A 14,013-nucleotide genomic window follows, 5' to 3' on the forward strand; every position below is an offset into this window, starting at 1 on the left:
TCAGAAAGGTAGTGATGTGTTGTGCAATTCAGGCTGTCTCCTGGAGAAAGTGACAAAAGTCTTTGTAGGATATGGAGAAACATTGAGAATGCTGAGAGTAGGCAAATGGGCGTCATCCAGCCTTCAGTCATAGTGGAATAGCAGTCTTTAAGACCAGCATTAACAAATGTCATCTGAAGAAGAGACCTGCCATAGATGTACTCACCAAAAAAAAGGAGTATTTAGAAACGAAGTCAAGTGAGGAAAATCACTCTGAGCCTAAAGAAAGATTCTGCGATTCACAGTGAACCGTACAGATCAGAAAGTCTCTTAAGAAATTCTACCAAGTTTAATGGAGGAGAGAGGAGCCTAGACTCCTTCAGTACTGACCTAGGTTCAGTAGTATTCCCTTTTCATTGATTTCTGTAACTGGACTTATGAAGTATCTGAGACAATTGTCTTGGGTCTATGAGCACAGATGTTCATTACTCGATGCTGTTCACTGTTACCAGTTGATGTGTATGTTCTCATTGCATGGAATTGCCTTTCCAGTACTAGTCAAAATGTATGTGATAGTTTTCATGGAATTTAAGGTCAGAAGAGGCTGAACTCATCTATTCTTTATAAGGCAAGCCTGTTTAAGAGCTATCAGAATTTAAATTATAGATGGCTGTGACAGAAGGCAAACCCATGAAAGACTGAAATAATTATTTCAAGGGTGCAGTGCAACACAAACACCTAAAAATGGTAGAGATCACACACATTTTAAGATCTTTGGAATCAGAGAAATATGTAGACAGTCAGAAGATCTCAGCAACTAGTAATCTGTGCTTCATGCTAGAAGTGAATATGAGAACATCTGCTTACTGGGTGAGGTGAGGGGAATTGTAAATCTGGCAATGAGTTTGTCTCAAACCAATAAATAAGTCATATGGGCCAGGTATGCAAGAGAGGCATCTCTTCACAGTCTCTGAATATTTCAGCAGCCAGTCTTCCATGTCTGTTTCAAAAGACATAGGTGGAAATTAGAGGTTTTCTTAGATGACCGGGAGTGGGGTAAATGCTTCTGGATTGCATAGTCACCTTTGTAGAGCTGCAAATGTTAACTGTTATGCTTTACTAAGGGAGGGCATGAATACATACATTGCTGCCAGTCTTCTCCTGATTTCCTAACTGGCAAATCAGGTGGGAACATTATCAGATTAGCCAATATTAAATTATCCTGATTAACCACAGTTACCTTCATTGACTTGCTCAATATGTCATCTCAGACTTCTGAGAAATAGTACTCATATTTAGGGAATGGGAAACTTTTACAGATTGAGTTCTTTTGTATCAGACAGGGAACGTCATCTGGAGGAATCAAACCTGAGAGTTGAATGACACGAGAATCCTGATACACAGTTCAAGAACTTTGTATTGTCATGCCTGATAAGGCCGTGTCTGTGGTACCAGAACTGCCACTGAGTCACTTTGTCATAAGAAAAGCTCCTTAAAAAAAATTTCAGACCGTGGGGTGTTGGTTGAAAGATGACTGTTATCTTAATGTTAATCCAGTCAGGTGTTCCCTTCCTAGATGGGTTGCTTGGTATATCTAAAGCCTTGTGGCAAATCCCAAAAGTTGAGTTGGATATTTTTAAGCTTTGTTTGTGCCACCCATCCCAAAATCCTTCATTGTCAGCATCAAAAAAAAAAAAAAAAAAAAAAATTAAAATTGAAAAATAAAAGGGGTGCAAGCAGTGTCAATTAGTTTGAAACTTAATTTCTTTCATCCAGTAAGGGAATGTGAAATTGTAAAGCCATAGTAACCAAATATACTTTTGTATTTAATTTAACTGGGGGAATCAAAGTGTATTTGTGCTTTGATGGTTACAGAGAGGTGTCACGAGGAAACTCTGGTGGTCCTACAGATGATTCTCTCCCATGTTTTTATGCTTAAGATTTGCTATTATATCAGTTGGCACAGTCACAGTTTATTTGAAGAATCTTCAGTCTATTTGTCAGATATATATTTGTCAGTCTTTATAGTTACTAGTAAACTCAGTCCCATAAGCGACTGTCTACGTACATGGGTTTACTCTCAGTAAGTATGTCTATATTTATATATTCTGTGTTTTCACCTATAGTCTTCATTTGATCTAGGTCTGTAAGTATTGCGTAACTCTGTGCTGGACTTCACGAGCATTCAGAACTGGCTTAATTCAGTGACTTTAGTCAGCTAGACTAAGGGAGTGTATCCTTTACCCCAGAGAATGAAATTTGCCATAGAAGTATCAAGAGTGTGAGAGGGTTAAAGCTTTCTAGGAGATTTTGAGATGCAGAAAGTAAGTCCTGAGATGGTTTTAAATTGCATGGGCAAATACAGGTACTTTCTGGTTTGTGCCCTGTATAATACCCCTGCCAGTCCTGACTGAATGCAGCTGCTAATGAAAAATGTGTTGTCAGTGGGTTTTTTTGTCATTCATTTTTCCAAGGAATCAGTGAGGTCATGGCTTTGGTGCCGTAATATTAGGGCAGTTTCACATGTTGTATTTCCCAGGTACAGAGAAGCATTTAGCAGACTTCTGAAGAAACAGGGTAATGAAAATCTGAAGTGGTTGCTGCAGCCAGTTGTTTCAGAGCTTAAGTATTTCACAAAAATAGTGAGTTTCCCACAGAATGATAGCACAAAACCTTGTAAATATTTAAATCGTGACCCATTACCCAGGGCCTAGATTCACTGAAGGGATTGACTGTTGTGGTACCTAAGTATTGGGGATCAAGGTCCTTGGTCTCCAAAGTGGAATGCAATATCCTACCAAATCTTTAGTTTGCTGAGCAGGATATGAGATTTAGGTGTCCCCATTCCAGGAAAAAATATACACTGAGTGGTGTGTTATCTAGTGAAAGCCACTATGTGATAATCTATACAGAGACAGATCTGACGTGCAGTTTCTTACTGAAAGCTGTCGTGAGGCATGTGGATCCCTTGTGTGGTGAGACATCTTTCCAGTAACTGAGGGAGGTCCCTGCTCTCCTGAAAGGAGTGTGCAGGAGCAGGTGGCACTCATCTTTTGGGATTGCTTTAACTAATGTTAAGCTGCTGAGCTGGGAAATAGAAGTCCTAGATTCAGTTCTGTCTTCGATGGGAAGGTGTTCAATTCAGTATCTGTCACTTACCGAAGAGGGTATCTCAGCTATAAATGTTCTAGACAGGACTTTTTCCCAACTTTCTCTTCAAGTTGTGCCACTGTGGAGGGGCGTGAATCTGTAGCCTGTGCGTTTAGACACTTCTGCTAGGCTTGTTTTGAAAATCGTGTATGGAAATCATGTTTGAGGTAAATTGGAAAGTGATAGAAATGGCCTTTGGCTTCAAGCTTCAGGCAAGCTTTTGAACTTGAAGGGTTAGTGCTCTCCTATGTCATAGGTTCTGTTTTCTTTCTGGTGTTCTCACAAAGTTACTTAATAGACCCAGCACCATTGGTTTGTTAGGCATGCCAGGGTTGGCACTGGTATGGTATATGCTGCAGGTTAGCCTAAGACTTGTAGTTCCTGTAGGCTTTAAGCAGAAGTTTCTCAATTCTGAGAATGTACAAGGGGGAAAAGAAAACTACAGGTACTTAAGGGTCTTCCAGATCAAACAAAAAAAGGTGCCTAGTAATGTTAGGTGGATGCACTGGTTTGGTGATTGGGTTTTTGTTGGTATTGCAATTTGGACATTAAGTACTGGAGTTCCTCAGGTCTGACTCCAAATACGTCTGTAGTGTTAGTGCTCCCCTTGATTTTTATTTTTTGGACTTAGGCAGTTTTCTTTAAGCATGCTTCCCTTTAAGCGGTACTCCTTGGGGAATGAGCTTTGCTGATTTGAGACTGCTTGCAAAAGGCTGGCCGTCTGCAGCCTGTGAGTGCAGGTTTCTCCTGTGGTAAAGCTGATAGTTGTCATGTGAGTGGGGTGCCTTGTAGAAGGATATTGAAAAAAGTTGCCTAAAAAAATTTAGGGTATGTGCAGGCCTGTAGCTCTGTTCTTTTTGGTTCTTTTTTTAATAATTCGGTTTACAGCGTAGCTTTATGAACAGTTTATGAACAGTTGCAGGGACATATGGTGACTGCAGTTACTTCAGAAGTGTGCCATTGGAAGTATGAAAACTGTACTACAGTAGCAAAGAATGAAAGACAAGGTGAGAACAGGCATTTTTTACAGTATTTGTCACTGAAGAATATTGGATTTTTGTACTGCATCTTTGGGTGTAATTGCTTTGACTGAATCTGATACCTGACTTAGCAGATTTTGTAAGTAGGCATTGCAATTACTGCACCAGGAAGCTTGTGTATTAGTTGATAAGGACAAGCCTTACGGTGTTTTCAGAAATCCTTGCATTAAGTAGAAATTCAGTGGGAATACTGATGCCTTTAAATAAAAAAAATATTTTCCTGGTCAACAAATTGAAAAAAAAACCAAAACCAAACCAACCCAACTCACCGCCCCCTCCAAACCAAACAAACAAAAAACAAGCAACAAAACATATTTCATGGCTGGGTGTTGCTCTTCTGTTCTACTGGATTGATGTTTCTTGGCAGATGCTTCTATGAGAAGCTGGGCTTCACTGTAGCCAGTAGTAGGTCTCATGTCTGACATGATTCCTGTACCTCAGGGGAGCCTGTGTGCCTTAGGTTAAGGTCAAACTTCTGCTTACCTGTCATCTCAGTGTGCTTCTAGTGGTTGTGAAGAGTTCATTTACGTTACGTTACCTTAGCACCAAGACAGTCTTTCTGAGAGCTGGCAAGTATTACGGTGTTCTTTGCAACATGCTGCATGTAGGTGGTAGTTCTGGAACCCACTTTAAACTCAGTGCAAAAGTGGCCTTAGTCCTTTCATCGTATTCTGAAGAATGCATTGAAATACCCATACAGAAAGAATGCTTTTACGATCTTGTGTTAAATTCACAGATCTGAATGCTTCAAAATCCTCCTACTTTTGTGATGTTATCTGACTTGCTGAAAGGCTAAGCCACTTTAGCCTTTGATGCTTAAAGGTCATACTGTGTATCTCCAGCTGTTGTGAATTTGATGATGAGTCATTTTCTAAATGCCTAAAGCACATTTCATCAGAGCATATAGAAATAACATGCGTATATTTCAGAAATGCATTACAGCTCAAGCTTTGTAAAGTGGTGATTTGAAGTAACCTTCAGGTTCTTTCTGAGGAGAAATTAAATAGAAATTCCTCACAAAACCTGTTCTCCCCTTTTCCCCCTTCAGCTTCCTTTGAAATGACAAAAAAGTCTGTTGCATTTACGAAAGAAGAACTTTAATCTTTCCCAGAAACACCACTGTTCTTCTTGTCACTAAGTAACTGTTGCTTGCCCAGGAAACCAGACTGGTACTTCAAGAATAGTGGATGATTTCTTAAGGCAGTGTAACTTAACTGCTTGAATTGGTGTTTGTTGTTGTTATGCTCTCTGTCCCACTTTCATGGGAACCATCATGAAAAAGTAGGGGGACAGACAAGGAAACTTTAAAATCGCAAGGCCTGATGGGGAGGCTGATCTTCCTGTTGCATTAGTATTGGGGAAGATGCAGGGTATACTTGCATTTCTTGGCTGTTTTTGAAAATCTCTGATCAGGTCAAAACATGTTTTTCCATTAAGATCTAGAAGGACATGATATCTTTGACAGCTGTAGTTGCTGTAAGATACGATGAACCTTCTTACAGGTCTTCAGGTGTCCTAGAAAAAAAAACATGATTTTTTCTTTTTAACTGGGGCATATTTTCATCTAGATCTCTGTACCAGAATCCTGGCTGCTTGCTTCCATTCTGGGCACTTTTCTGTTGGAAGTCCATTATGGATAGTCCCACGCTTCCATATAGAATACATTACTTAAATTTTATGTAAATAGGAAAGATATCCATAACTAGGAAGCTCATGACTTGCATGTGTTGTTCACAGTATGCTTAATAATTAGCAACAGATTATGAAACATAAACCTTAAATGTGAACATGTTTTAAACAAAGACACACTTTGTTTATTTTACAATATGTTAAATAGCTTATTTAAAGATTTGGGTAGTGTGACGAGCATGGTTTCTTCCATCTGTATTAAACCCCATATATTAAAACAGGTACATTGTAAGCAGCTGAATTGAAAATTTTCTAACAAGTTAATGTGTTGTGGTTGCTATTTTAACAAAAGTTTAGTAATACGTGATTTTGTCCAACTTCATGTAAAATTACCAGCACAGAAGCAAATTACTTGAGATTTTAGGATAAAGTTTGGATTTAACTGTAGAAAAAAAGTTTATTTCCTTTTTTGTTCTCCTTTTTTCTTCTAAAGAAAATTTGTGACAGCTAAAAGAAAAATGGGGACAAAACTTTTTGGTTTTGGAGTTCAGAGATTGAAGGAGATCTTACAGATGTACAGGTTTTTCTGAAAGCTGGTCAGGATTTCTTAGCAAGACTTAAGATGAGCTACTTAGCATGACCAACTTAATGTTGTTGGCTTTTGGATTTTTGGTGGAGGGGGGTGGTGTGTGTTTGTTTTGGTGGGGTTTTTTTACCACAAATTAAAGGGAAAATACCTGAAAAGAGAAAAAAATACCACAGTTTGTTTATGTAGTTTTCAAGCAAATGCATAATACCTTTCTCAGCATTACTTAACTTTTTAGGGAAAGGACTATATACTGTTACTTAAAAATTCATTATCAGTTAATTTTAAAATTCCTTTTTAATTTCTATACATCTGTCAGGTACATGAAGTGAAGCAATGTAAGTGAAGCTTGATAGACATTTTAAGACCTGTGGTGGTTATCTCTGTGTATTCCTGAGGGAGAAGTTGTGAAGAAAAAATGTTTTGCTTCACTAAGAGATCTTTCACTCTATAATTTAGAAGACAAGGCTCCAGTGTTTGCTTTTCACATTTAAAGGATTACAACATGACCATATTTCTAACAGCTACCACTAGAAAAGTTAGGCAAAAGAAAATGTGTGTTGGAAGGATCTTGTGATGCTGCAGGACTGCTCATTAAGGATCTTGTGATGCTGCAGGACTGCTCATAAAACTTTATTTTGCTGCAGTAGGTTTCATTAGACTGCATTCTAACTTTTTATGCAGTGAAGCATATAATGCTTTCATATGATCAAATACAAACAAATTTTTAGGTCCTTCGTTTCGTGATCTGTCTTAAATTTTAGACTCAAGCTCTTAGGAGTGATAATAAAGAAAAAAAACCATCTCTTTGGTCCTTAGCTTTCAATTCAGGTTGCTTATTTCTTGAGAATCCTTGGGCTGAGGAAGCAAAAAGGGGTGTTGATATACTTGGTTTTGAAGGTGATCTTTGAGATTCGTTTATTTAATTTGATTGTTTTGAAAACAAATGGAGTAATAGAATCAGCAAGCAGATACTATCCTGCTGTAAGGTCACCCTTTTCTGGTTACATGATGATTATACTTGTATAGCTCTGAAATACTGCTGCTGTTTCAAATGGTGTCTTAATGAAACAGGTATGCTTCTTAGAAATGCTAGCAGAAAATCAGGAAATGTAGTGATGTGTATCATGACAAAGCAATAACTGTATTTAAAACATTAAGCTCTTTGAAATTGAAACTGTACTGTCACGCATCCAGTGAGAAAGCTTGAAGCAAGTGGATACATTCATACTAGTTTTGCTTTACGTTCTCTGTGTTGCAACGGTTAATGTATGCCTTTTCATAGCAGTTATTCTGTGCAAATGCAGATAAATGTTTTATACAAAACAAAACACTGCCCAAACAAACCAACCCCACATTGATGTTAAGGCTGAAAAGTTGGCCATATAGACATTAAGAAATCAGGACAAGATTGCTGAAGCTTACGTCCAAGCTTTTGGCCCCAAGTCTGTAGCTAGCTGGCTGTCTAATTAATGTAAAGTTGTCTGGTACTGTTCCTGGTTCCATGCATTTCTTTTCCAAGTGGGTCCTTAATTACTTTTATAGGATTTATGGCAGTTGCATTGCATGGTCCTTTTACAAGCTTACACATTTTCCCCAACTTTCTGACAATTTATCTTTTGAAAAATTTTAGTAGAAACACTTGCTTAGCTTTGTGCATATTATAGATTTATTTGAAGCTACTGGCATAAGCAGTGGCTGAAATTGTCATATACAAAACTTGACTATGAAAAAGTCAAGTTCAAGCAGCCTGTGGGATTTTCCTGATTTCTACAGAGAAAATTGTAGAGGGTGTAGTTTTGACCCTACTTGAAGCTAATGGAGAAGTCTGCACTACGGTTGGAGAATCACACCACCTGGATGCAGAGATGTGTTGGCTGTTTCCCTGCCCAATCTCTCTGCCTTCTTCCCACATCTTAGGTTTTTATATAAATGAGTGAGAAAAATTGGGAAGCCCCATGGAGGTGATTAGTAATAATGTGTTTAATAATGGCAATGATAACCTACTTTGTGTAAATTTGGACACACACCTCTCCTGTTAATGACTGTTAAAATGTTTTAGTATAGCCTAATCCCTGTTTTGCTTGGAATTGACTGTTGGTATTATGGCAACAACTAATCTGAGTCGAAAGGGTTTCTTCCTGCAAATTGTCAATCAAGCAGAGGCTACTAAGTTGCAATAGGATTTTTCTGTGTGCTCCTGCTCCTTCAGAGAGCTGGTTGGTTGTCCTATAGCTTTGAGTGGACGCTTTGTTCCAGGCAATTCCTATGCTATGCCTCCTCATCCATCTTAATTTTTTTTCCTGCCCTGTTACTGAGGTCTGATCTTTCACTGATCTGTGCAGTGTGGTTCTTTACTTTCTGAAGCTACTTCTACTGTCAGTGCAACCTGAAACTCTAAAGCCCTAGAAGCATTATCATGTCACTTAGAACATTCTTTCCTTTTCATTAATCAGTAAACCTGCATGGCCTACCTAGATATTTGTTGGCAACTACTTCATTAGTTTTAGGCTAAATGGGCTGCATCAGAAAGAGCATTGCCAGCAGGTTGAAGGAGGTAGTCTTTCCTCTCTGTTTAACCCTGGTGAGACCTCACCTAGAGTTGTGTTCAGTTCTAGGCTCCCCGGTATGAAAGAGACATGGAACTCCTGGGGGAACTCCACCAAAGGGCTACTAGAATCATTATAGTTCTGGAGGAAAGACTGGGGAGCTAGGCCTGTTCAACCTAGAGAAGGAAGGATCACAGGGAATCTGGCTAGAGTCTGAAGGAAGGATGTCAAAAGGATTAGGTCATACTCTTCTCTGTGGTGCCAGGTGATAGGATGAGAGGCAACAGGTATAAACTAAACCACAGAAAGTTCTACTGGAACATGAGGAAGAATTCTTTACTGTGAAGGTGATTGAGCATTGGAATAGGTTGCCCAGAGAGGTTGTAGAGTCTCCTTCCCTAGAAATATTCAAGAGCTGTCTGGGCACAGTCCCGAGCAACGTGCTCTAGGTGACCCTGCTTGAGTAGAGAAGCTGGATTAGATGACCTCTGGTAGTCGCTTCCATCCTTAACTGTTCTGTGGTTATGTGACATACCAAGCAACTGGAGTCCCTGTCAGCATCTAAGATTAGATTCCAACTAGGACAGCTCAGCAGAATGCTCTGTGCATGGATTTTTTTTGTCACATGAGGTGATATTTTTGGACTAATGTCCAAAAGGCATACCGCTTGCTTGTATGGATAATGCATAATAATCTCTAATTAACATGGAGATGTTAATTAGAAATGTTAATAAGAAACGTATTTCTGATATTGTGGCCTTCGTAAAGTCTGAAGAGACTGCTATTTTTGCTGGAATTATAAGGGATTGTATTTTTAGATGAGGTTTTGACTAGAATAAAGTTATAGGTGCATTATTTATGAATCAGTCAGTGTATAGTCCTACTGAAATGCTCCTGAAAACTTTCAAGAGGTTCCACCTTTGAATGGTACATAAAAGCGGATCCTGAAGAGCAAAGCCAGCATGATGCTCTAGTAGTCCAAGCAGAAGCCAGTACTGACCTTGCAGAATGTTTATTAAGAGTAAATGTCTCTTAAAAAAAGACCAAGTCATAAATTTTCTATAGCCTTTCTATAACTTCAGGCATCCATAGGGTGGGTGATCTGTCAGATCTTTTTGTTCATACATTTATCTTTCAAAACAAATACAGTGTTCCTGAATGGATAACTGACTACTTGTGTTGTAGGAAGAGAGAAATACTATTAGTAAACATTTTATTCTTAATTAATTCTTGACATCTTCCTACTTTTGATCCTTTGCTACTGTTCTGGAAGCAGAGTAGCAACCCTGTTTTTTCTTGATTTTTTTTATTTTTATTTTTATTCCCCCCCCCCCCTTTTTTTTTTTTTTTTGGCTTAAAAGTTAAGTGGGTTGTTGAGTCCTCCAGAGCTGCAGCAGCCTCTTCTAACTTTGCAGAATGTCTGTACATATCTTTTGGCTTATCATGGAAGCATGCTGTGATCTGAGATTGTTCAAAGGGACTTCAAAATACTTGGAGACTGGGTTGACTCAGCAGCTGTGATGTAGTTTCATCACTTATGAATACGGTTATATGTTTAAATAACAATTAGTTAAATTTGGAGGGTTTTGGTAGTTCTAGAAAGTTGGTCTAGCATGCTGTCATTGTGATTGTTAGCATAGAAATACTAGTTTTCAGGTTGAATGTTACTTGTAACTAATTTCCATTTCTTCCTGTGCATTTGAGTAGTTCTCTCTCTGCTAAAGGTCTTTCTGTATAGACAGACAAGATAGTCCTCTTAGTGTCCATGTGAAGAAGCTGAGCTCTTTAGTTTTCCATTAGCATGACAAGTGGAAGCATTTCTCTGTAGCTGTTCTGCTTAGAATTTGCCTATCTTGAACATCAGAAGTAAAGATTCTGTGTATCACTTTGGAAGACTGTTCTTAACATTGTTTGCCTAGCATGTGTGTGCTTTCTCTTTCTCTTCTGGATATACTTCTGGTATAGTTTATGATTGTAGGTTTCTTGTTAATGTTGCATTGTATGTGATGCATTGCAACAAATACACAGTGACCTATATCCCTGTGTTTCTAACTAATTGCCTCAGTCCCTTAGTGTGAAGGACAGGAGAGAAAATTATCTAGTAGAGGCTTAGTTCACTGTCTTTTTAAACAATGCTGTCTTATGTTGGCAAGTGTGGTAGAAATACATAGTATTGCTATATGTAGACTGTGTTCCTTTATTTTTTTCTGGCAGTAAGTGTGTTAGTAAGTTATTTCTAATGATCTTATTAGGTTCATGACCTATTGCATTTTGTCGTGTTGGCTTTTAATCGCTTCAGTCAATATCGTTTGTGCTGTGTCCTAAATCTGCTCTCACTGGATGGTTTCCTAATGTTCATTTCATCAATGGGCTCTTATTTTTTTCTGTAGTCACTACAGAAAGACCTGGCTTGAGGAACTTCACTGATCAGTTTAGCTTCCTTTAATTCTGTATGTCTTTTCCAAAACCAGTAACTGTCATCCTTTCCTTGGCAAGTTTGCCTGCTCTGCATTTCTCCTAATAATTACAATCTCTTCCATTTAAACTAAGTTATCAGTGCCATATCATGTCTGTAAAATCTACCTAGGTTGAATTAATTATATTTTCTTGGTATAAAAAGGAAATCAATTACTTTACTGAAGAAAGTCTGCTGTGTTCATCTGGTATTCTCTAATCTTGATTATTTTGGTTTACTCCCATGTCTTTTACTTTTCTTAAAAGCTAGGTTTAAAGTCTTTCATACTATCTATTGATGACAGGTCATAAAGGCTTATTATTTAGTTCTCTCTTTCTGTAGGTGGTACTACTTTGTGTTCACACAACAAATTATGTTTATGGATCTAAGACATGTTACTTCCTGTACTAGTTTCACAGCTCTGTTCTCCCTGGTTTGGGGAGAGCAATAAGTTCACTTCAAAACGACGAGGGAAAGTGTAGTTTCCCGTTTTCATTCTCTGATTTCGTCAGCTTTCCTCCCTTCATAATATACCAGTGTCCACCTGCTTCCTTGCTAGTGAAAATATAGGCAAATAGCTTAATTCTTGGGGTTGAGACTAAAAGTTACCTTAAATTTGTCCTCATTGTGTAGCATCACTGGTTCTTCCCTGTTCATAGGTAAAGAATCCTTGCTGCTTGCTTTGCTGCCAGCAGTGTCTAAAGATGTTCACTCTTCACAACCTTATGTCGGGACAGCTTTTAACTGACCAGTATTTTTCTTTTGAGTGGTCTCTTCCTTTCACCATCCTTTTATTCAGGTGAAGGTTCCAGACAGAATAGACAGTCTGCCTTCTTTGGAATACAGTCTTCTTACAGTTCTTGCATCTTTGATTTAAAATTGCTGGAGAGGGGAAGGAAGTTTCCTTCTTGCTCAAGTCCTTTATCTAGTATGCTGAAGTTGCAACTCAGTGATTCAGTACAGCTCCCCCTTTTGCAACTTAACATTTAGTTTCTGTTCTAAGTGACCCGCTCCTCTCTGTTAGCTTTATTATTGGAGAAATTCCATTGTAAAGTGTGATTTATTAATCTAAAAATAGTTTAAAAATTTTACTGGGTAGTGCACTCTGGCAGGCTTTGCTCTTTAATTTGTGATAGTAATTATATCTTTGAAGCTTATCCTCAGCAGTAGTTTTTCTTCTTATAATATTAAGGATCTTTATTTCCAAGTAATAGTACATCAGACTTGAGGGGCTGTACTAAATGGTCTTGCTGATTGCCTTCCGAAAAGGACGTTTTAAACCAGATTCTGGCCACATGTAGGGTAAAACTATTTGCACTGTACTAGTCACTTAATAATAGATCTCTGTTCTTTTCCTTTACATAAGAAGGGGATGTCTTCCAACTAACATTCTACATTCCAGGGGTTTCTTGAAACTGATCCATCCAAACCATTTCTTACTGGAAAGGATTAAAAATCCCATCATCTTAATAGTCCGATTTTTTTTTTTTTCCTTCTATTTATGGCTTTTTCCCCCTCACTGTGATTAGCAAATAGTTCACACAGCATGCCTTGCCTTCCTTGTAAAACAAAAGGTCTTAAAATCTTAGGCTCTAGGAGAACCCTGAAATTCTATTTATGAAGGACTTGAATGTTAAGAAGCTTGATACTTTGATGTTTCCCTTGTTGGAGGAAGGCAAAGGGAACAGAAATCTGTTTGAAAGTACTCCTTTTCCAGGTTTTTACTATACATCTGCAAAGCTTATTCTTGGGCTGAAGTTCTTTCCCCTTTCCACCTGCTTCCCCAGACTGTCTCCCTTGAATGCTGTGAGCTTTGTATGTACAAAAAGCAGCACAAAGTTGTAACTTTGCCTTGGTTGTTGGATCTTGCTTAGTATAAATTAATTCTTCATTTCTAGCTATTGCGATATTAGTGTCACTTACTTGAAGCTCTGTTTTTATTTTTCATCTCTTTCTATAGGATACTTCATTTCTTCTGGAATAATGGGCAAAATAGAACATAAAACTAGCACTGGCTTATGTTCCTCTTTTGCTAATCCAGAAACTGATTTGACTTTTATGGAAAGTACTTAGAGTAAGAAAGACCTTTATCATCACCTCCCTGCAAGCACTGGCAATAGGTGTAGCAGCCTCTACCATGGGGTGGGGGGGTGTGCAGGGGTGCGGGTGTGTTGTAGGGCCCTGGGCAAAAGATGTAGACTTCTTGCCTTTGTCTCAGCCTGTAAGATAGTGAGAACATTACCTACCGCACAGGTTTTTGGAGGCTTGGTTCCTTAACTTTTTAAAGTAAAGCTGATGGCCTCTGGGAGGTGCTACAGCAGTGCATAGTGTTACTGCCTGCAGGCTGTGTTTTCTGGCAATGCACAGGCCTGCCATAGTTAGGGAACGAATTTTGTTTGGTGTCTCTTTAAAGAAAATGCGAAAGTGCTTTGCTGGGGAGAATAGAAAGGGGCTTTCTGAAGAGGTGCTGAAGACATGAAAATTCAGAGTGGTGATTGGTCACCTCTGCTTGATTGACAGGTTGCAGGGAAAAACAAAAACCCATTTGTTCTGGCTTAATGGAACTGGAAAACAGAAAATGAGTATCAGGTAAAAATTCCTTTTTTAAAATCTTTGCAGTTCTCC

The 14,013-nt window shown here is 38.5% G+C and overlaps 1 protein-coding gene across 3 annotated transcripts in view; it reads left to right on the forward strand.

Moving 5' to 3' along the window:
• PHIP (pleckstrin homology domain interacting protein) overlaps nucleotides 1–14,013 on the forward strand; it is a 108,441-nt gene that overhangs the window by 42,556 nt on the left and 51,872 nt on the right. The gene's annotated exons all lie outside the window — the stretch shown is intronic.

This window comes from Lathamus discolor, chromosome 5, assembly GCF_037157495.1.
Source record: "Lathamus discolor isolate bLatDis1 chromosome 5, bLatDis1.hap1, whole genome shotgun sequence".
Taxonomy (NCBI): Eukaryota; Metazoa; Chordata; class Aves; order Psittaciformes; family Psittacidae; genus Lathamus; species Lathamus discolor.